General features: G+C 39.5%; 1 pseudogene; it reads right to left on the bottom strand.

Annotated features, from left to right (window-relative positions):
• Positions 1-3,730: 3,730 nt before the first annotated feature.
• Positions 3,731-5,320, bottom strand: LOC129558960 (uncharacterized; annotated as a pseudogene).
• Positions 5,321-24,362: the final 19,042 nt, after the last annotated feature.

Raw genomic sequence — 24,362 nt, 5'->3', positions numbered from 1 at the left:
CAACATGACTCTCAAATAGCTTCTGTGTCTGCTTTTACATTTAACCTTTCCTTATTCCCTACCTGTGTGCCGAGAGTCTGTCCCCACTTTGTGGATCAAGACTAGAAATGAGAGAGTAATGACTTACTGGAATTTTACTGAGAATAACAGATTTCCGGTTCTTAACTGTAGGTTTCCTGAAATCTATCCTGACTGTGTGTTCGTGGGTTGGTATAAAACATTTCAAACAATCCTATACTAAAGATTAAGCCAACTTGAAATTGTAGACTCATGCAATTTTTATCTTTTCAGTCAAGTTCCAACATTTTGATTTGAAGCTGCTTGTATTGAAGCTATTTTCATCACTTACTGTGTGCCTTGTAAGCAAGTCGCTTTTTCTTCTGTAAGGCTCAATTTCTGCTTTTGTAAAAAAGGAATAGTAGTGGTAACTGAGTCTTAAAGAAATGAGGATTTAATAATATATTTAATAAGGCTAGTATGTGTTTTTTATTCATTCAGTCTTTTTTTGGCACCTACTATGTGTCAGACTTTCTCAAAGTGAGGACTTGTATGTTAGATAGTGTTGATAATAATGTTTCCTCTTTAAACTCAAAAGTTACTTATCCATACGTTTGGATTTTCAAGCCAAAAGTAATTATGGTTGTTATCTATGCCAATATTCTTATTTTACAGATGAAGAAGCACAGGGTAGTTAATTGGTTTCTCAGGGTCATGCAGTTAATTATTGGCAGATGAATGTAACCATTAAAATACAGTCCTTATAGACATACAAACCAGGTCAGGATTCCTGCTTTGGATCCTTACTTCTGGACCTGGGCTGCTGACTTTACCTCTTGACCCTCAGTATCTTTATCTGCAACTTGGAGATGAGAATAGTGCCCAGTGGGATTATTATCAAGATTAAATTTGGCATATAGTATGTACTTAGTAAGCATTTGCTGTTTTTCTGCTATACCTTTGTTTTCTCAAAATTAAACATATTACAATTGTTCATGTACCCAATAGAATTTTCAAAGTAGGTGCCCAAGACTGTTTTTTTTTTCCTTCATATATAATGCATAAGAAAGCTCCCCTAACTTTTGGGCTATTAGCATTCTGTAGAAGGAGTTATATACAGAGAATCTTCTTTCTCTCCAGCCCTGTTTATACTTCAGATGTTTTCAACCAAATCTTTGGACTATGATTGTGTATGAAGTTAGACTAACTAAACATTGCTAGAACATGAGACAAGACTAGAATTTTGTTTGTTGTGTGAGTTCATGTGTTGTATGTTGTAAGAAACAGAGAAGGCATTTTTATAAGGATGTCATGCCGTCTCTCTCCAAACATGATGCAAGGTGGATTTCTCTGGGCTTCCTCTGGGTTTGCTAGGTTCTTGGCCACCCCCTACCCTCATTTTCTTTAGGTTCTCCTTTTATTATCAACTGGCTCTTTCCTTCCTTCTATTTTTGTACAGACTCAAAAAGAGAAGATATGTTTGGACCAGTTAATAACCATTGTTTTCTTGGGACAGAGTTTTTGTTTGTTCTGTTTTGTTTTCAACAAGTTCTCCTCATAAGTCTCTAAACTACCTGTCCACTGGTTGACCTTGTATGAATGGCTTAAATTCCATTGGCTAGTCCAAGGCCCAGTCCTTATTCATGAAGAAGCCTGTGTACTTCTTCACTAAGCAGGAGCCTCTGGTGCAGCAGCTTCCTACCCTGCGGACAAGGAATCGAAGTAGGCCTTTAATGGGCATGGATTACATACAAGCCAAAAACAAAACTCTTTTGGACTAGCCAATGGATTATGAACTCCTTTCTAATTGTCAGTAATGGTAGAATAAAAATTTAATTTGATAGATCATAAAACACCTAACAGTATGAGACTCAGGATGACAAAGTAGTTGTAGAGAAATATCAATCTTGGGCACAGTGTGTTTGTACTTTCACTTAATTCAGCTTCAGTTAAGTATCTAGTTTTACCTTGCTTGAGTAGAAAACAACTTTTAACTCACTGTGGGGATTCTCAGAATTAAAGGCATTTTGGAGCACAAAGACCTCAGCAGGGCTTTAGAGCTTGAGCTTTATGTTAGGAGGTCTTCTGCAATTGATTTCATGCCAGCCTTGACTCATCAGCTATCTCAGCGATGTCCTGAGTGATCTCAGTGAATTTCTCACTCTGCTTCTGCGTGCTAAATGTGTGACCATGCACACATGTGAGACAGTGTGATAGTGTGTATGTGTATATGCCTTTGGGAAGAATCTCTTTTTTGTCTCTCATGGCTTGGTTTAAAATCACAAGAAGGAAGGATTTGGGGAAATGTATGTGATATATTTCTATAGCTGTTGGATGTCTTCTTCAATGAGGAGTCTATTTCTCTGGCAACCATGTTGTATATCACTCCCTCACGGTCTTGCCCAATCTTGATAGAATAGAACTCATCACTAAGATGTGTAATAGGCTTCTTTTTATTTTTTTTTCTATACGGCTTTTATTTGTAACAGCCAAAACTAGAAATAATTAAAATATCCACAAACAGATGAATAAATAAATTGTGGTAAAGTGATAGAACATAATTCTCAATAATATAAAAAGAACTACTCATAGAAGCACCACTGAGGAACTGCAAAATAAACATGTCATATAAGGGTACCCAAAGGAAAAAAAAAAGACTAAACACTTTATGATTTTAATCATATAAAATTCTAGAAAATGCAAACTAATCTGTTATAATGAAAAGCAAATTAATGGCTGCTTGGAGGACAAAGAGATTCAAGGTAAGTATTGGGTGACAGAAACTATCATGATTGTTTGATGGTTTCATGGATTTGCATAAATGTAAAAAATCTTCAAATTGTATAGTTTAAATAGAAACAGGATTTCCTCATTTAGAACATCAGGTTTGGCAACCATACTGACTCAATGAATGGGTTCAGTACTTGCCTCAGTGGCAGCCAAAATCAGGTGAGCAATTTTTGAAGTGGAAACTTCATTCAACATGGATACTGGATGGGTCACAAATCTCACAGAGCTGACTAAGGAATTCTCTCCTCTCTATCCTTGTTCTGTCTGCACAACAATGGCCTTATGTGAACAGCCCAGAAAGGCCAGAGGAATCCACAAAACCTTTATTTTATTTTCCTTGACAAGGCCCTAAGCTATACAGATTAAAAGTTTCAGAAGTTCTGAGAATTTCCATACTTGCTTATCCTCCAAAGCCATAGTGACTAAACATTTTGAGTGACCTTTTGAAAGGGGCACATTCTAATCAGCATGCTGCAGTCTCCTTCACTATTAATCCAGTGTTTCTATAATCTTAAAATCACTGATGTTACTCTACAGAATTCAGGACATCAAGGCACAGGGCTCCACTGCAGGACCTGGGGAACAGATTTCCCTCAACACTGCTGAGCAAGATGCAATATCACCTGAAATTAAGTGGATGGCTGGATGAATGCGGTTCAAAACAGGCAAATGGCATCTTCATAAGGGATCTCCTCCAGTTTTGTTGCACTCGACAAAGAAATCATATATACCTACGCATTGAAGGTAGTGCTCCCATTTGAAATTTGTGGTATCCAGTGAAATATGTTCTTCAGCTGAAGGCTTTCTCACATTCGCTGAACTTATAAGGCCGTTCTCCACCGAATTCTCTGGAGTATACTGAAGCTAGACTTCAGCTACACAATTTTCCATGTCTGCCATCATAAGGCGTTCATCCAGTGTGACATTATGCTGTTTTAGGAGCCTAAAGATTAATTTCCCACATACAAATATGCACAAAGCATTTCTCCAGTGTAAACATTCTAGTGGTCACTGAAGCTAGACCTATGGGTAAACGATTTCCCAAATTCACTGCACTTATCAGGCCTTTAACAAGTGTGAACTCTTTGGTGTTTAATAAGGCTAGAGCTATGGCTAAAAGATTTCCCACATTCACTACACTCATAAGGCCTTTCTCCAGTGTGAATTCGCCTGTGTTTAATGAGGCTGGAGTTTTGAGTAAAAGATTTCCCACGTTCACTACACTCATAAGGCCTTTCTCCAGTGTGAATTCTCCTGTGTTTAATGAGGCTGGAGTTTCGAGTAAAAGATTTCCCACATTCACTACACTCATAAGGCCTTGATCCTGTGTGAGCTCTCTGGTGTTTTAAGAGACTGGAGCTGTAAGTAAAGAATTTCCCACATTCACTGCACTTGTAAGGCCTTTCTCCAGTGTGAACCCTCCAATGCTGCAGAAGTGCAGAGCTTTGGCTAAAAGCTTTCCCACATTCACTGCACTTGTAAGGCCTTTCTCCACTATGAACTCTATGGTGTTCAATGAGGCTAGAGTTTTGGGTAAAGGATTTTCCACATTCATTGCACTCATAGGGCCTTGATCCAGAGTGAACTCTCTGGTGTTTTATGAGACTGGAGTGGTATGTAAAGAATTTTCCACATTCACTGCACTCATAAGGCCTTTCTCCAGTGTGAACACTCCGGTGTTGAAGGAGTGCAGAACTTTCACTAAAGGATTTCCCACATTCACTACACTCATATGGCCTTTCTCCAGTATGAATTCTCCGATGTTTAATAAGGTTGGATTTGTTGCGAAATAATTTTCCACATTCATCACACTCATGAGGTCTTGCTCCAGTGTTCACTCTCCAATGCTGAATGAGGCTAGAGCTCTGTCTAAAGGATTTCCCACATTCCCTACACTCATAAGGCTTTTCTCCTGTATGAACTCTCCAATGGCCATTGAGGCTGTAGCTTTTGCTAAAAGATTTCCCACATTCATTCCATGTGTAGCATTTTTCTCTAGTGGGGATTCTCTGGTGCTGAGAAAGTATATGTCTGCAACTGAAGTCTTCAGTGCATTCTCCAGGGCTGTAACGAGTTTTCCCCCTGTGAAAGGCTGCTCCACACTCAGTTCTCCTGTTTGACTTATCCCTGGTCTGTGTGGATTCCCCACAGGAAAGTGACTTCCCCAACACAAAATATCTGCAGTTGTTAAAAAATGAGGCTTTGCCCATCTTGCTTCTGAGGCATTTCTCTCCAATGTGCTGCTTGTGGTGCTGATATTTTACACTGAAATACAAGTGTTTCTCCCATGCCCCAATATCATACAGTTTCTGCCTCTGATACTCAGTCAAGTGCAAAATGTCTCCCAAGTCCAGGTCACATATCTCACAAAAATGGGCCTTCTGGGAGAACATGCCTGCCTTGGGAATCCTGACCTGTGACATTCCATGTACAGAAATGTTCTGTTCAAAGGTGCCTCATCATCCTCTGCTCCATGCCAACAACCCAAGGAGATTATAAGTGCCAAGTTCTCCAGCATCACGCTGTGGTACAGGCATCTCTGAACATCATCAAGGAGACCCCACTCCTCCCAGGAGAAGTACACAGCCACATCCTCAAAGGTCACACTGAAGCGGGTTCTTCAGGGCTGCCGCTGCCATCGGACTCTGGGGGCGGAGCGGGGCCAGGAGAGGAGAGAACAGACAGGCGCGGTGGTCCCAATCTGAGGCCTGGGATGGGGCACCCCGGGCAGCGGCGTCGAGCCTGAGACCCGCCTCTGTGCAGCGGGGACAGAACCTCTTTCTCGGACTTCCTCAATTCTGTCACCCAGGGATGCTACAAGTGCAAAGTTTTCCAGCATCACACTGTAGTACAGGAGTCTCTGAGCCTCATCCAGGAGGCCCCACTCCTCCTGGGAGAAGTCAATGGCCACATCCTCAAATTCCATACCCTGTGGTGGGTCCCTCAGCATCGCCGCGGCCACTGGAGCGAAATGGAGTCTGTAAGGCACGGAGATCCGGATCTCTGTCTGTTGTCAACCTCCTTTTATTGTCATAAGATTCATGTAACATAAAATTAGCCATTTTGACCATTTAAAAGAGGACAATTCAGTAACATTTAGTAAATTCAAAATGTTGTAAATATGTCAGTGGTTAAAATAACCAGGCTTTATTTTCCTATCAGTTTTTATTTGTTCATATATTATCTAATATTTCTAATGGAATTTTTAAACAGAGTATTACCTGTTAAATGCTTATATAAGATGTAGGTGAGGAAGTTTTCTAGGCAATGCTTTCATGTAAAACATTATACTCATGGTCAGCTCAGCCAAGTGCTGTTGACTATAACCTTGCTTTTTGAATTGTGATTTTTAGTATAGTTTTTAAATAAAGTTATACTCTTAAAGAAATAGCTTAAATAACATCTGCTCTTTTGATCTAATGTACATTACTTACATGTTAAAAATCATTCTTCATTTCAACTAGTCATTAAATTACATTTAATCTTTTGCAAAGAGCACCCACTTGTAAGTTAGGGAACTGTCATTAACTGGACAACCTTGAACACAACAGTTTCCTTCTCTGAATTTCAGTTTCCTCATCTATATGATGAATGGGATTTAGCCATTCAGCAGGGATCCTGGTGTTACTGGGCATTATCATATACTGGAGATACAGTGAAAATAGCGGCATCTTTGTTGTCTTTCTTGAAGGATAAAGGAGAAAGTTCACTTCAGTTCAGTTCAGTTCAGTCGTGTCTGACTCTTTGCGACCACATGAATCACAGCACGCCAGGCCTCCCTGTCCATCACCAAAGTAGTATGTTATAATGAAAGAATTTCCTATTAATATAACACTATGCCAATACAGTAAGCAAGAGAGTTCCAGAAAAACATCTATTTCTGCTTCATTGACTATGCCAAAGTCTTTGACTGTGTGGATCAAAATAAACTGTGGAAAATTCTGAAAGAGATGGGAATACCAGACCACCTGACCTGCCTCTTGAGAAACCTGTATGCAGGTCAGGAAGCAACAGTTAGAACCGGACATGGAACAACAGACTGGTTCCAAATAAAAGGAGTATGTCAAGGTTGTATATTGTCACCCTGCTTATTTAACTTATATGCAGAGTACATCATGAGGAACGCTGGGCTGGAAGAAGCACAAGCTGGAATCAAGATTGCTGGAAGAAATATCAATAACCTCAGATATGCAGATGACACCACCCTTATGGCAGAAAGTGAAGAGGAACTAAAAAGCCTCTTGATTAAAGTGAAAGAGGAGAGTGAAAAGTTTGCCTTGAAGCTCAACATTCAGAAAACGAAGATCATGGCATCTGGTCCCATCACTTCATGGGAAATAGATGGGGAAACAGTGAAAACAGTGTCAAACTTAATTTTTTGGGCTCCAAAATCACTGCAGATGCTGATTGCAGCCATGAAATTAAAAGACGCTTACTTCTTGGAAGGAAAGTTATGACCAACCTAGATAGCATATTAAAAAGCAGAGACATTACTTTGCCAACAAAGGTCCGTCTAGTCAAGGCTATGGTTTTTCCCGTGGTCATGTATGGATGTGAGAGTTGGACTATGAAGAAAGCTGATCGCCGAAGAATTGATGCTTTTGAACTGTGGTGCTGGAGAAGACTCTTGAGAGTCCCTTGGACTGCAAGGAGATCCAACCAGTCCATTCTAGGGGAGATCAATCCTGGGTGTTCATTGGAAGGACTGATGCTAAAGCTGAAACTGCAATACTTTGGCCACCTCGTGCGACGAGTTGACTCACTGGAAAAGAGTCTGATGCTAGGAAGGATTGGGGGTGGGAGGAGATGGGGACGACAGAGAATGAGATGGCTGGATGGCATCACCAACTTGATGGACATGAGTTTGAGTGAACTCCGGGAGTTGGTGATGGACAGGGAGGCCTGGCGTGCTGTGATTCATGGGGTCGCAAAGAGTCAAACACGACTGAGCGACTGAACTGAACTCAACTGATGCCAATACAAATTATACTGATCATCATAGTATTACCTCTGTAAATTTCAAGGTAAAAAGAAAAATAAAATACAAAAACAAAGAAACAAAAAAAACCCACTCTTCCCTGAGTCAACCAATCAGAAGTAGTCACTCTTCCTTCTGATCACCTAGACTCATCTCAAAAGAGAGGGTAGATATAATCAGATGACTGTCACACCCACTTGGGTGTGATAATTGCAAGATAGATAATTGCAAGGATTGGTGAAGATACCATAACTTTCAGGCACTGCTGATGAGAGTGTAAAATGGTGTAGCCACTTTCTAAAACACTTTGGTAATTCTTCAATATGTTAAGCATGCTGCTGCTGCTGCTCCTGCTGCTAAGTCACTTCAGTCGTGTCTGACTCTGTGCGACCCGATAGACGGCAGCCTACCAGGCTCCCCCGTCCCTGGGATTCTTCAGGCAAGAACACTGGAGTGGGTTGCCATTTCCTTCTCCAATTCATGAAAGTGAAAAGAGAAAGTGAAGTCACTCAGTCGTGTCCCACTCTTAGCGACCCCATGGATTGCAGCCTGCCAGGCTCCTCCGTCCATGGGATTTTCCAGGCGTTACCATAAAACCCAGCAGTTTCAGTCCTGAATGTATTTACTGAAGAGAATTAAAAACATACATTCACACAAAAATTTGTACGTGAATGTTCACAGCTGCATTATTCGTAAGAGCCAAAATTAGAAATAGTCTAGATGTCCATCATTTGAGGAATGGATAAATCAAATATACCTCTAGACAATGGAATGTTATATGGTAATTAAAAGAAGTGAGCTACTGATATGTACTGCAACATGAATGAACTTTGAAAATATTACGCTGAATGAAAGAAACCAGACACAAAAGGCCATATACTGTATTATTTCATTTATATGAAATACCCAGAAACAGCAAATTTATAGAGACAGAAAGCAGGTTTTTGGTAGCCATGAGTTAACGGGAGAGAGGAATGTGGAGTACTGGTAGTGGGCATCAGTTTTTAGAGGTGATGAAAATATTCTGGAGTTAGATAGTGGTGATGATTGTATAAATCTGTGAATATGCTAAATACCACTGAATTGTATTCTTTAAAGGTAGTTTTATCGTATCTGAATTATATCTCAGTAAAATATTTTTTTCAAAATCATTAAAAGAGATTCATCAAAGTGGCTTTCTCCTTCAGTCATCTTGCCAGGAACTTTGAAAGGAGAATGACCGCCTTTAGAGAAATAAGGTCTGATATGAACATTTTATCAGTCAGAGAAGTAGAAGCCCTAGATAACATATATAGGATTTATATAGAGATTTAACTTTCACAATGATAATTCCTCATCTGCTAGTTATGTAGGAGATGAGAGGCTGTTGCTTTGGTGTCTTGTGCAGGAATTTGAAGTGAGCCACCCAGGCAGTCAGGAAGATGGATGTGAAGTGGAGGAAGCAAGGGCAAACTGGAACCTGCAAGAATGGACCAGAGTCCTTGAGGACAGGTGAATCCACACACGTAACTCACTGCTTCCAATTTCCATGTTAGAATTAACTTACAGGAGAAACTGGTGAGCCTTCATCCAGCAACTAAACACACAGGAGCTATAAATATCTTGTGATTGCACCTACCTTTCAAATTTAAAAAGGTGGCAGCAATCTCACTTTTGTCTTCCAGTTCTCAGATGAGATGTCTCATGTGGCCAGTGCTATAGGGATAGGAAATCTGGAAAACATAGCTTCTGTTATACTAACTTGGCACATTAACAAATATACTACATATACTAACTGGATTAAAACAAAATAGATGGGAAAATCATGTTAGAGTGGGGACCAGATCCCTAGTCAGAATAAAATTTATTTTCAGCACATGGTATATGCTCAGTTATTATTAGTTACTGTTAGCTTTCTGGAGATGTATGTTGAATGCAGCTATCAATCATAAGGGACTTTGGACAACCAAGGAAACCTAGAAAAGAAATGATGGAGGGATATTTGGCAGGACTCAACCTGCTCACCTGACAGGTAATGCCTACACTGACTATAGCTGGCACTAAGGATGTGGCTAACTCTCCCTGTACTGATGGACATCAGCCTTCTCTTCTTTGCACTCTTTGGCCTCCAAAAGCCCTTGAGCCATTGTTCAATTCATTCACTGTTGTGTTCCCAGTGTTTATCATGATATCTGGTACATAACAGGTGCTCAGAAATTATTTTTTGAATTAGTGTGTGATAAGTACTGCATAAAGATTATTCACTTAATAGCAACTATTTTGTGAAATCAGGTATGATTGCCATTTTATAAATGGGGACATTGAGAGTCAGAGTTTGCACTTGTATAAGGTCAGACAGCAAGTGAGAGTTTGAACTTATTTCTTTATAATTCTTAAGAATGCACTGGTTGGGATACATTGTGCATCTCCCTGGTCCCTGCATTCAGTTGTTTTTCTCACTGACTTATCCTTCAGTTTTTATGAGCTTTGTTTCTGTAACTCAGCAATGGACACATGCAGATAAATCTAGGAATTAGGAAGCATCATTTACGAGCTGCTTGGGGCTGAGAGTCTCAAATTCTATACTATGACAACTTCACCAAACAGATAGTCTTGTTGATGTCTGCTTACATGGTCGAATGGCAACTATCAACTTCAAAGGATGCAGTCTGCCTTACACCATAGTAGGTGCTCAATAAGTACCTGTGAAATGAAGGTAGGAAAGACTAGATGGCTGACTTTCTACCTGTTTTATAACAGAATACATACCCTACTGATGATAAATCATTAGTAGCCTCTTCATTCATGAAGGACACAGGAAACATGATTTCATTTTTAAATCATTGATTAGCTTGAGGCTAATCATCTGGTGAACGTAGGCGCTAAGAAGGTGAGAGATACTCTGTCTGCAATTGTCTGTAATTCTCCTCCAGATGCTCCAGACAGGTCCCCTGCTGATTTCTTTAAAAGAAGAAAGTGTATTTTCTCCTCTCCATTTTAAAGGAAGTATAGTTTCAGCCTGTGAATCATTAAGTGCCAGTAATACCCATAGCTATTTTATTCCAATAAACCTTAAAAACAGTTGGTTTGCTTAGCAAACATTCAGAAGATAGAAAGTGTGCATTTTCAAAAGGGATCTTCTTTAATACTTGATGACAAGTGGGGTCCTGATGGAGCAGTACTATAAATATCTCTATAAATAACCATCATTTTCTCATTTTTTCATCCGCTCTTCCATAGTGCCTTTATGCAGAGAATATTCTCGTGTTATGGAGGGAGAACTTTATCTGGTGATTAAGTATCTCTCTGCAAATCACCAGAATGCCACTTCTAAGATGGCATGTGTTTGAAAAATAAGATTATAAGAACCATAGCAGAGATTATAGACCTTTTTGACTGTGATGAATATATAATAGCAGTTACTTCCAAGGGCAAGAAAAGAGTGTCTCTTTTTAGAGAGGTCATCAATGCATCAGTTTCCAAGAATTACTGTGCAATTCTTCCAGGTTTTTCCAGACCCTTAACAAAGTGAGAGGCTCTTGAACTTTACTGTGAATATTTCATGGAAGACTTTAGCCAAAAATATTAACGTCCTTACTAGTACTGGGCACATGAAGTTCTCTAAACAGTTTAACAAATGAAGGCAAATTTGGGACTTTTTTTCAGGGAATTCAAGGTAAAATCTGAGAATTTATGAATTATTACTAGAGAATGAGTATTTTTAGGATTAAATTATAGTATAATGTTTTAATTATACTAACAGAAGCAGAGGATATTAAGACAAGGTGGGAAAAATATGCACAACTATACAAAAAAGATCTTAATGGCCCAGATAACCATGATGGTGTGATCATTTACTTAGAGCCAGATATTCTAGAGTACAAAGTCAAGTGGGTCTTAGGAAGTATCACTACAAACAAAGCTAGTGGAGGTGATGGAATTCCAGCTGAGCTATTTCAAATCCTAAAAGATGATGATGTGAAAGTGCTGCACTCAATATGCCAGCAAATTTGGAAAACTCAGCAGCGGTCACCGGACTGGAAAGGTCAGCTTTCATTCCAATCTCAAAGAAAGGCAATGCCAAAGAATGTCCAAACTACTGTACAATTGCACTCATCTCACTTGCTAGCAAAATAATGCTCAAAATTCTCCAAGAAGGCTTCAACAGTGTGTGAACCGAGAACTTCGAGATATTCAAGCTGGATTTAGAAAAGGGAGAGGAACCAGAGATGAAATTGCCAACATCTGTTGGATCATCGAAAAAGCAAGAGAGTTTCAGAAAAACATCTGCTTTATTGAGTACACCAAAACCTTTTGACTGCGTGGATCACAACAAACTTGAAAATTCTTCGAGATGGAAATACCAGAACACCTTACCTGCTTCCTGAGAAATCTGTATGCAGGTCAAGAAGCAACATTTAGAACTGGACATTAAACAATAGACTGGTTCCAAATTGGTAAAGGAGTACGTGAAGGATATATATTGTCACCCTGTTTATATAACTTGTATGCAGAGTACATCATGGGAAATGCTTGGCTGCATGTAGTTCAAGCTGGAATCAAGATTTCTGGGAGAAATAACATCAGCTGTGCAAATGACACCACCCTTATGGCAGGAAGCGAAGAGGAACTACAGAACCTCTTGATGAAAGTGAAAGAGGAGAGTGTAAAAGCTGGCTTAAAACTCAACGTTCAAAAAACTAATATCATAGCATCTGGTCCTATCACTTCATGGCAAATAGATGGGGAAACAATGGAAACAGTGACAGACTATTTTGGGGGGCTCCAAAATCACTGCAGATGGTGACTGCAGCCATGAAATTAAAAGATACTTGCTCCTTGAAAGAAAAGCTATGACAAACCTAGACAGCATATTGAAAAGCAGAGACATTACTTTGCCAACAAAGGTCCATCTAGTCAAAGCTATCATTTTTCCAGTAGTCATGTATGGTTGTGAGAGTTGGACCATAAAGAAAGCTGAGTACCAAAGAATTGATGCTTTTGAACTGTGGTGTTGAAGAAGATGCTTGAGAGTCCCTTGGAGAGCAAGGAGATCCAGCCAGTCAATCCTAAAAGAAATCAGTCCTGAATATTCATTGGAGGGACTGATGCTGATGCTCTAATACTTCCGCCACCTGATGCAAAGAACAGACTCATTAGAAAAGACCCTGATGCTGGGAAATATTGAAGGCAGGAGGAGAAGGGGATGAAAAGGATTAGATGGTTGGATGGCATCACTGACTCAACGGACATGAATTTGAGCAACATCTGAGAACTGGTGATGGACAGGGAAGCCTGGCATGCTGCAGTCTATGGGGTTGCAAAGAGTTGGACATGACTGAGCTACTAAACTGAACTGCATTGAATGTTTTAATAATCTGGGAGTCAAAGGCAAGTGATAGCCATATTTAGAGTAGGTTGATGATATCATGTATGCTCATTTTTTTCAGATGTAAAATGTTTAACCATTATTTAAAACAAATCTGCATAATATTATGAATTAGTCATTTTCAAATTTTGTACTGTAGAAGATCCATGGGGGGTGGTTGATTGAAGATGGGAAATAATTGTGGAATCATGGTCTAGATTCACCATCTTTACTTGACTAGCCTCTCTCCACAGTATACTCAGCTAACACAGGATCCCTTTTTACCCATTTTTAGATGGAAGTTCTGCCTGATATATCCTGTATGAAAAGGTTCCTCTATTCAATATGGAAGTTTAAGAATTAGTGATTCAGGTAAAAACGCAAAAGACTTAAATCTTCTCTCTCTCTCTTTATTTTTAAATAATAAGATTGCAGAATTCTAGTGACAGATTTTAGTAAAAGAAGCAGTGTAAGAAATCCAGCAGAGATAAGTTAAATGACAGACAAGTCGAATTAGGGAAGAAAGTTAGTGTTGGGCTTTGATCCCAAGAAGGTCATTAGACTCCCTAGCTCAGGGACTTTTAGCCAAGATAGTCACATGGTGGTTGTACATCATGTCAATTCTGATAGTTAAAAATATCCACAAAGCACCATGAAAAAGCACAACACCAGGATGACAAATTTGAGTGAGTCAGTGCAAAAGAACTGACTAAAAGATGGACTATATTGCTTACAGATAGAATGATTTTTCCTCCTTGAGGGGAAAAGCAATAAATGGTAGGTAATCTGTCTCTTTGTAGGAAGAGAGAAAATGAATCACATACACAAAAAATTCCCAATTTTAGGGTAGTGAACTGTCAAAATGGATGATACTCCCTTAACCTGATGATTCATTTATGTTCTATTTCTTTAATTGCTTTAGAATCTGCTATATAAATATTTGGTTTTTGTTTCTCGAAAAGGGGAGCTGTACAATGTATGCATGAAAATTGCGAGGATGATTTGAGGGTCTAATGTGGTATTTAGCTGCTTGTTCCATCCCAGAGTTGACTTCAGTGGCTGTCATATCAAAGATAAGTAGGGTAAATGTCAGCTGAATAGCAATGTGTTATATGCCATTACCTGTGTGGTCACAAACGTGATGTTGCCATTTATAGAAAGGCCACAGCCCATATTAGTCTATGAAATCCAGGATTTCTAGGGTCTCAGAATGTACAGCTTCTTGAATTTTGACCACCATTTTCAAATATTGCTTATTGTATGTAAATTAAAACATTTTTCCACCAGGTTTATTTCTGTATTTTATTCTTGGAAGTTTATAGAAGGTAATCTTCTATGAGTGTGCTAAATGTAGTCCCCTGAAGAATCCTTTACCTGGGCCTGCCTTAGATGACCAAGTCATAAGCAGAGATAAATAGGTTGAAATCTAAACAACCTCTTGACTTCAGTAGCTTTTGGGCACAGATAAGTTCCGAGTGGTATACATATTGGATCGGTCAAAAAGTTCACTGTGGTTTTTCACTAATGTCTTATTGTTCAACCAAATCTTTCCTACACTCTGATTCTTGCTCAGACCTGCTAGCATCCAGCCTCCCACCCACTGGGCAGTCTTATAGAGAGTACTGAAAGTGCTGAAGTGGCTTCTCTGTCAGTCAGATTTACGATGTAATAGCCACTGTGTTTTTCTTCTCTTGCTTCTGTTCCAATGTTGATGTTCTCTGATTATGAATTCATTTGGGAGTGTCTCCCTCCTCCACTACTGCCAGTACCCACCATGGGAACACTAAATGTTAAAAAGTGATATGTCCTAAAACTCTGAGAGTATCATGTCAAGGGATTAGATCAGAGACGTGGGGCATGAAAAAATAGGATGGCTCAATTTCTGATCAGTGTCCCTTTGTCACTTCTATACACACCAGCTCTGTTGTGCTGTGCATCTTACAGGGTCTCGCATAAGATCAACCTCTTCAGCTACTGCCTGCAGCTTCTTCTCTAAAGGGACAGCCCCAGTCTGAGGAGGTGGGCAATAGCCTTTCACACATTAGCCACTCAATCTCTGGGCCAAGGACTTTGTGCATAAAAATCTCTCTCTTTCCAAGTGCTCGTCCTCTCCGTAATTAGACTTAGATGGCAAGTATGGTCAGAAATTCCACTTATTCCCAGCTTTGACAGCATTGATACCTCCCTTGATTCCAGAATTTTACAAACTTGTGATTTGAGGACTCTTGGGCTCACCACATTAGGGGCATGAAAAGACACCATACTTGGGTGAAATCCCAGATGTGTCTAAGCATCATGTCATTTCTACAGATGGTATTGTAGAGGAATTGGAACACCCTATGGAAACTTCAGAGAGGGTAGGTGCAGTAACATGTACCACTAGTGTTTATTGCAGCGCTTCATATTAGCTTTTGTTCACCTTCAAAGCATTTCTCTGTGCTGGCGATAACATTGGGAAATTACACACCAGTGGGAAAACTGCTTTCTACATTTTTCTTTTAATGATTTGTGTTTCTCATTGGGGCATGAACACCTTGGGTTCTGTCCAAATGGTATTCAGGACAAGTTTCTTCAAACAGTGCCAAGATGAAGTGGTACAGCTTGCTCGGTGCATGGTAACCACAGAGTAAGTCATTTTGTTCCAACTCATATGGCTTTTGTATTTTAAGCACAATTTGGAAGCCAGATTGTAGTGTTGAATGTATTTTTCCTCACTACATGGCTTTCATTTGTTCACACTAATTTCTTTTGGAAAGGAACACGATAACCAGTTTATCTTAGTCCTGACTGACCTGTTTTAAACAAGGACGAAGGTAGTGAGGAGAGATGGGATGAGTCCAGACCAGGTTGGTTCATCTAAGAGAAATGGTGGAAGGAACTGGTAATGGTTACCCAGGTGAAGGGACAAGTTAGGGATGAGTCTTGTCTATAAAGGACTGAAGAGATTTCATTGAATTTTTCAGAAATTCTGTAAACATTAACCTTTCCCAGTTTGACCACTCTTAGCACTAATTAGTACCTTATATTTTTGCTGTTGAGCTCATTCAGTTAAGCATTTAAACAGATATCATGCCTTATTGTTATTTGATTATTTTACATACCTAGTTTTTGTTTCTTCAATAATTATAAGCACCTTTAAAGTCAGGAAATTGTCATTCCTTTCTTTAGGCAAAATATGCTTATTACATTGAATTACATGTGAAGGTAAATTCCTGTTTTTTAACGATCTAAGGCCATAATATTGTAAACATGTGGTGGAATTTAGTCTCTGCTTACCATGCAAAATTCGGAGGCAAAAATATTAGGACTTTAAAAACAGATTCTTCTTTATTGTGCTCAGGAATATAGGTTGGAAATTCAAACCCAGAACAGAACAGACCATAACAAATTGCTGATAAGCTTTTATTGAGCTTAAAACTCATAAAATTTCAAACACTGTTGGTCCTTTGGGGTCACTTATCCAATGCCCTCATTTTATTAATGGGGAAATCAAGGTGCAGAGACACAAGCGACTTGGCCCAAGTCTCAGTGAGAGTGAATGGAAGGAAACCTGAACTTGGATCTTCCTTTCCCAGTATTGTGCCTTACATTGATATCACTGTTGTGGTTTTCCCAGTGTACTGGGAGCCTGTCAACAGGCTTGGCATCACATTTTGATGAAGTTATAAATGTCTTTCTGTAATAAATGGGTCTATATATTGTAATTACAATAGGCATTTGGTTGCCTTTCAGCATTGAGTGTTACTGCAAGGCTGTGACCAAGATCTTACATCCATTTAAAGAATAATTCATTTTCATTTCTACTATATGCCAAGCACTGGGACAGGTGCGGAGAGCCCAGTGTTCTAGATGACATTAAGGTGTGCTTCTTGGCTCTTACTTCTGCTGATTGTCCCCAGTGGTACATGTAGCCTGAAGTCTAGTCAAATCAGTATCCCACATGGCAGATAGCCCTGCCACAGTGATAGCTATATCCTTGGCCATAGGCAATAAAGAAAAGTGAGCATGATGATTTAATGGCCAAAATAGACTCTGCTGTATAAGTTTATGTGTCATAGTTACACAGATGTTTTTCAAGCATCTTCAAACTTACTTTTTGGTATATATAATTTTTTATAGTTATTTACTATATGTAATTATAAAGACAAATATAATCATAATAGTTATATATTGAGCCACTGCATGTATTCTTCAATAGATTCTGAAATGAAAACAATTATTTTATTGGAGAGAAGTGTTCCTCTCTTACACATAATTTGTCCCCTACAAAAGATGGAAGAAATTTCTATGCTTAGAATGCTACCACCTGGCAGTGAACTTGACTACCAATTCACGTGGCTTTTACCAGCTTTGCAGCCAGGCAATTCTTGTCAAATTTTTAGTTTGAAGAAATATGCATTATTTCACATTTTGAACCTTGGGTATTTATTATGACATTCTTTCAAATTTGCATAATTCAAAGTTGCATAAAATTAGACTGCAATGTTTTCTCAGGAGGGTGGAAAACAAAAAAGTTGGAACCTTTGAGCAGGTGGTATAAACATTCAGGAAAAGTAGAAGATGTAATCCTTGTTCTTAAATAGCTTCAACTGCATTAGGAAAATCAAACAGATGTATATAAAGCACATAAGTATAATCCAAAGCATTATTTCTCAGCCTTTTTGCTATTATGCTCCCCAAGAGCTCTTCTAGAATTTTTTTTTTCTGATTACCCCCTATTCCTTGGAAATTTATTCTACTGTCTGTTTATGTTCTATCTGTATATGTGTGCTTCATACACAATTTTAGTAAGATTTTTAATTCCCCAGTAACCAGTTTTCATCCTCTTAGGGGTATAATTTCCCTCATTTAGAATGCATGATTTAAATAATACATGCCTAAGTATATGATAATAAAATAAAACACAGGTTAACTACATATAAGACCCTGAAAGATGAGCATAATAGACACAGGGCATGGACAAAAGTGTCTAAATCAGTAGCTACAGATGAAATATGAAAAATAAAAATTAACCAATATTTAATTTTGACATGTACACACTATTTAAAATGGATAACCAACAAGGTCCTACTTTATAACACAAAGAACTGCTCAGTGTCATGTGGAAGTCTTGATGGGAGGGTAAGAATACATGTATATTTTAGACTGAGTCCCTTTGCTGTCCACCTGAAACTATCACAGCATAGTAAATCGGCTATACTCCAATATAAAATGAAAAGTTTAAAAAGATGATTGTGAAACATAATATTGTACCAGTTTCATGTTTTGTTCCATGCTAAGCTCTGAAAAGTTGACTCACTGGAAAAGACTCTGATGCTGGGAAGGATTGGGGGTGGGAGGAGAAGGGGACGACAGAGAATGAGATGGCTGGATGGCATCACCAACTCGATGGACATAAGTTTGAGTGAACTCCGGGAGTTGGTGATGGACAGGGAGGCCTGGTGTGCTGTGATTCATGGGGTCGCAAAGAGTTGGTCACGACTGAGCGACTGAACTGAACTGAAGCTCTGAAAAGTTATATTACATTTGAAAACAGTTTGTAAGTCAGATTTTCTCACTTCTTAATAATCCCTGAGAAAATGAGTTACTTATAACCAAAGTTCAAAAACTGAATTATTTAAAACATTGCAAAATCTTTGTAGCAATACACACACACATTTAAAGTGTGACATGAGTACATTTAATATATGTCCCATGGGCTTCCCTGGTGGCTCAGAGGTTAAAGCGTCTGCCTCCAATGCGGGAGACCTGGGTTCGATCCCTGGTCGGGAAGATCCCGTGGAGAAGGAAATGGTAACCCACTCCAGTATTCTTGCCTGGAGAATCCCATGGACGGAGAAGCCTGGTAGGCTACAGTCCATGGGGTCGCAAAGAGTCGGACATGACTGAGCGATGGAACGGAACGGAATGTTGGGTGGCAGTTCCAAAAATAGGCTTGGGAAGACTTCCTTAGGAGTGAAAGCTGAGTCCCACCTTGACTGCACCGTGGGTACAATGTGCCAGAATTGGTATATGGAAGACAGAGGGAAGCAGAAGGAGGTGGCAGCTCCCCTTGGGCATAAGTGTTTGGTATCTTTATATATGTGTTAAAGAAAAATACTTAACAGAATTAATTATCTTTGGTTAAGGAGCCCTTTTTACAAAGCCCCAAAGGCCATATATTCATTGTACAAACTGAGTTCTTAGCAAGTGTGAAACATACAGAGATGCATACACAGACCCACCCTGAAAACAAAGAAGATATGTGCCATTTTTTTTTTTTTTTACTGTTTCCCAACAGAATCCTGTTACTTCCTGTGAGCCCTCTTTAAGTTTGTTTTTAATTGGACAGTCGGGGGGGTTTTGGGAGGAAGTGAAAAATCTTATGATTGATAACAAAAGATAAAACAGAAGTTGGATGTGATATAATTTGTTTCAGAAATAACTTGGGCTTATTTTGCTTATATTTTAGTTGATTAGTGTTTTAAAGTTTCTAAAAATCTTAAATTATGATTTTTAGTACAGTGTGACAAGAGGTCACTGATCTTGAGTTTTCACCACAGGTTGCCCTACTTTTCTGGTTATCATGGGCGGTGATAATCTTTTTGACAGATAGGGTTTAGGAGTTGTCCCGCATTGAACTTGGCTTTGTTAGTCAGACATGACTGAGCGACTGAACTGAACATGTCTGTATTGATCTTCATTTTTCCAACCTCATTTCTTGTTTCTTTCAAGTTATCTCTGGGAGATCTGTAATATTAGGGCTACAGAGGATGCCTTGTTGAGAAAAGTCTGAAAAGTTGGTTGTGGTTATGTTTCAAGTTTACATTCACCGAATTTCAGGGAAAGGAAGCTGAACTGGATTGGAATGTTGGTAACAGTAACAGCTTGCAATTATGGGGCGTTCAGACTTTTTCAGATTTCAGTGTTGTCACTTTACAAGCTTCTTACAGATGTCCGCAGGAGTAATATGTGCATTCTAGAATCTTTGAGAGATAATCATGGAAGTGAAATGACTTGTCTGTAATTATCTAGCCAGCCGATTGCTTGGCTTCCTTCTATTTGCTGTTGTTTAAACTGTGACCCTCTTGCTCTTTTATAACTTTCTTTTTCCCATTTTTTTTTGGGGGGGTAATGTTTTGTTATTTCTTTAATTTACTTCTCTTCTTGTCCTTTTAAAAAGTACATCTGTATTGAGCAGTTCCAAGTCTCATATAATGAAGGTAAAATCAGTCGTCATTACATGTAAAACACTGCTTGCCTTTGAATTTGACATTTTGGCCATAACTTTCTCTTCTAACCCCTGGACATATGCCCCTCCTGTTTGCAGTGATCTTTAGTAAAACATCTCACATCTGAACTCCGTTTCAGTTCGGTTCAGTCGCTCAGTCATGTCCGACTCTTTGCAACCCCATGAATCACAGCACGCCAGGCCTCCCTGTCCATCACCAACTCCCGGAGTTCACTCAAACTCATGTCCATTGAGTCGGTGATGCCATCCAGCCATCTCATTCTCTGTCGTCCCCTTCTCCTCCCGCCCCCAATCCCTCCCAGCATCAGAGTCTTTTCCAGTGAGTCAACTAGTCGCATGAGGTGGCCAAAGTATTGGAGTTTCAGCTTTAGCATCAGTCCTTCCAATGAACACCCAGGATTGATCTCCTTTAGAATGGACTGGTTGGGTCTCCTTGCAGTCCAAGGGACGCTCAAGAGTCTTCTCCAGCACCACAGTTCAAAAGCATCAATTCTTCTGCAATCAGCTTTCTTCACAGTCCAACTCTCACATCCATACATGACTACTGGAAAAACCATAGCCTTGATGAGATGGACCTTTGTTGGCAGATTAATGTCTCTGCTTTTTAATATACTATCTAGGTTGGTCATAACTTTCCTTCCAAGGAGTAAGTGTCTTTTAATTTCATGGCTGCAGCCAGCATCCGCAGTGATTTTGGAGCCCCAAAAAATAAAGTCTGACACTGTTTCCACTGTTTCCCCATCTATTTCCCATGAAGTGATGGGACCAGATGCCATGATCTTTGTTTTCTGAATGTTGAGCTTCAAGCCAACCTTTTCACTCTCCTCTTTCACTTTCATCAAGAGGCTTTTTAGTTTCTCTTCACTTTCTGCCATAAGGGTGGTGTCATCTGCATATCTGAGGTTATTGATATTTCTCCCGGCAATCTTGATTCCAGCTTGTGATTCTTCCAGCCCAGTGTTCCTCATGATGTACTCTGCATATAAGTTTGCTCATGGCCAAATGGAGAATTTGTTACCCATTACTGCTTGAGAGGGGTCTCTTTGACTTCCTCTGGGTGAACAGTGTCACTTGAGGAGGTGCCCTTGGTGCCGAATGAGATTGCTATTGGTATAGACCCACCTTGCAGGACTGGTGAAGAGTGAATGCAAGTTGGTTGCAAAAAATCAAGCTCCTGAGGGCAAATCGGAAAGTTTAACTGCCGAAACCGTAGAGGGTACGGCCCTGGTGCTTGAGAGCGTAGACCACATCCTTGGCGGTGACAGTCTTCCGCTTGGCACGCTCGGTGTAGGTGACCGTGTCCCGGATCATGTTCTCCAGAAACACTTTCAGGACCCCGCGGGTCTCCTTGTAAATGAGCCCAGAGATGCGCTTCACACCACCATGATGAGCCAGGCAGCGGATAGGAGGCTTAGTGATGCCCTGGATGTTGTTGCACAGAACCTTGCGGTGGTGCTTAGTGCTGCCTCTCCCCAGGCCTTTGTCGCCTTTGCTGCGTCCCGACATGGCTTCCCGAGAAGCAAGTCAAGAGCAACTAACAAGTTGGTTGTATGGTCTTGTCCATAGAAAATAGATGATGTAAGGCTTGCTCTTCTCATTAGACGTTTTGCTACTTAGACTAAAGTTATTGATCAAAGTTGAGGTTTGAGAGTTAAGGAATATGTTTTTAATGGAAACATCACCACCAGCATCCTGGCCAACTGGAAAGTAAACTTTTCTAAATAGCAAACAAAAGATCACTGACAACTTTGCTCCTAGAAATACTGATATACCAGGCTTAAAGATAGCTCCTCAGTAGAGAACTCACTCTTCTCTCATGTGGCGAATCTGTTTTTTTGGAAAGATGGCCAAGAGTGTGCACCTCTACAAAGGTTGGCAGTGAGATGCGTTTATTCCCAATGAAGGGCCTACTTTTTTTGTAAAGGGCTGGAGCTCCTCTAATGTCACCTCTAATAAGACTTTTTCAAAGAGCCCTTGGGCTTCTTTCAGTGTGTCTGGTTGCAGAGGAGAATTCTCTTAAAGTAGGAATTAATGGTTTTATTTACTTTGTTAGGAAGAGCATATGTTTTAGTTATATTTTTTGGCTACATTTCTCTTGATCTCTAACGCATAACTGAATTCTAATGCCTCGAGGCATTTGCCATATGGCCACATCTTAGGAATGGTCCACATTTTTATTCAGGTGATTCTCTTTCATTTTTCACCCCCTCAAAAGAATGAAAAATATATTTGCTCAGTATATAAACATTTTGATATGAATATTCCTCTCTTTTAAGCAAGAGAAAAAGAAAATAGTAATATTGGTCTCCTGGAAATTAACCAGTAAATACAGATATCCAGAACAGAGCTTATAAATGGGTAAAGTGATATGATATAGTTTATACAGGAAAGTGAGGCTATATACTTCTAGAACACCAAACTTACCTTATCTATCTCATCTCTACCTAATAGGAGCAAGGTAGTGTGAGAGGAAGGATAATTAATCCTTGGTTAGATCCCATTATTACTTGCCAGTAGCCATTGGATTTCCATTTCTGATATAGTTTCTGAGACTTCTTTCTTTTGTGATCCCTTGAGTCAACAGTTGTCTAAATTTCCATGTTTTATTTTCTCCTTTTTCTTCCATAGATTAGCTTGGTAAATAAGTATGTCTGGTCTCTCATTATCTTTCCTGTTTGAAACACATACTTTAAGAGATGAAGAAGAAAAAGGCTGAAATTGGTGCCTGTAAAAAGATTCTAGCTTGCTGATATGCATTGCTTCCATGGAGTAGTTTCCTGATCCCTATTTTGAAGTTTATTTTTAGATAACACCAAGAAAACACTAGCCAGTTTGAATTCATTTTCCTGTTTTCAGAAAACAGTGAATTGGCAGATATTCAGAGAACTGGCAGATGTTTTGAGAACCAGGGCTTCCCTGGTAGCTCAGTGAGTAAAGAATCCGCCTGCAATGCAGGAGACCCTGCTTCGATTCCTGGGTCAGGTAGTTCCCCTGGAGAAGGGAATGGCTACCCATTTCTGTATTCTTGCCTGGGAAATCCCATGCATAGAGGAGCCTGGCAGGCTACAGTCCATGGGGTCCCCAAAGAGTCAGACATGATCGAGTGACTAACACTTTCAGAGAACTAAAAAGAACATAGGACATATCAGAATAGAATGTTGGAGCTGGAAGTAGAACTAAACACCATCCAATCTAATCCTTTCTTACTGCAGGCAAAGACATGTGAGTTCAAAGAAGTTAAGTTCCTTCCTAGTACATGGTTGAGCCGGGACATGAGCACTTACTTTTCCACTTTTTGACAAGTGCTTTTCCACTATCAAAAGAATTATAATGCAACAAGCAGGACCACAGGTATAAAACTTCCATTCCAGACAGGGATTTGCATCAATGAAGTTTACTTAGCAATTCCAGTTCTGTCTCCTGCCTACTTTTTCCTCCTTAATTATTGTTGTTAATTTGTATTTATTGATTCATCTGCCGGGTGAACTATTTCATTGCACAAGCTGGTATTATAAGCCCTCTTAGAGATTTCACACTAAAAAGGACAAAATGACAAAATGGTGCTGTGATTTGAAACCTTGTTTTCCAGAACTTTACCAACATTTCTCTTATCTTCTAAAATAGATTTTTCTTTGTAGCAGTCAATTCAGCACCAATCACAAGATTGTTGGAAGGATGAGAAACTGGTTTCTTTTCCTTTCCTTTTCTTACTTCATTATACCCCTTTACCTTTTCAAACTCTGCTTCATTACTTCTTTTGGAGGATGGATTCACTAGTTTATTGATTTATTCAATAAATATTATATTTGGTGACTACTATATGCCCGTCTTAGGCTGAACTCTGGGAAACAGAAAGACAAAGAGAGTACTGAGTTCCTGAGTTCCTGTAGACTTATCATCTAGCATAGGGAAGAGGAAACTGTGGCAGAGGGACCAACTGGGACTAAGTGGCAAGAGCAGTTTCTTGCCTTTTTTGCAGCATGACATAGACAGAAAATGATAATATTGTATGATAAATG

The sequence above is a fragment of the Moschus berezovskii genome, chromosome 8 (assembly GCF_049115385.1).
Source record: "Moschus berezovskii isolate FMDL1 chromosome 8, NW_MosBer_1.0, whole genome shotgun sequence".
NCBI lineage: Eukaryota > Metazoa > Chordata > Mammalia > Artiodactyla > Moschidae > Moschus > Moschus berezovskii.
This window is presented reverse-complemented; position numbering and strand designations above follow the sequence as displayed.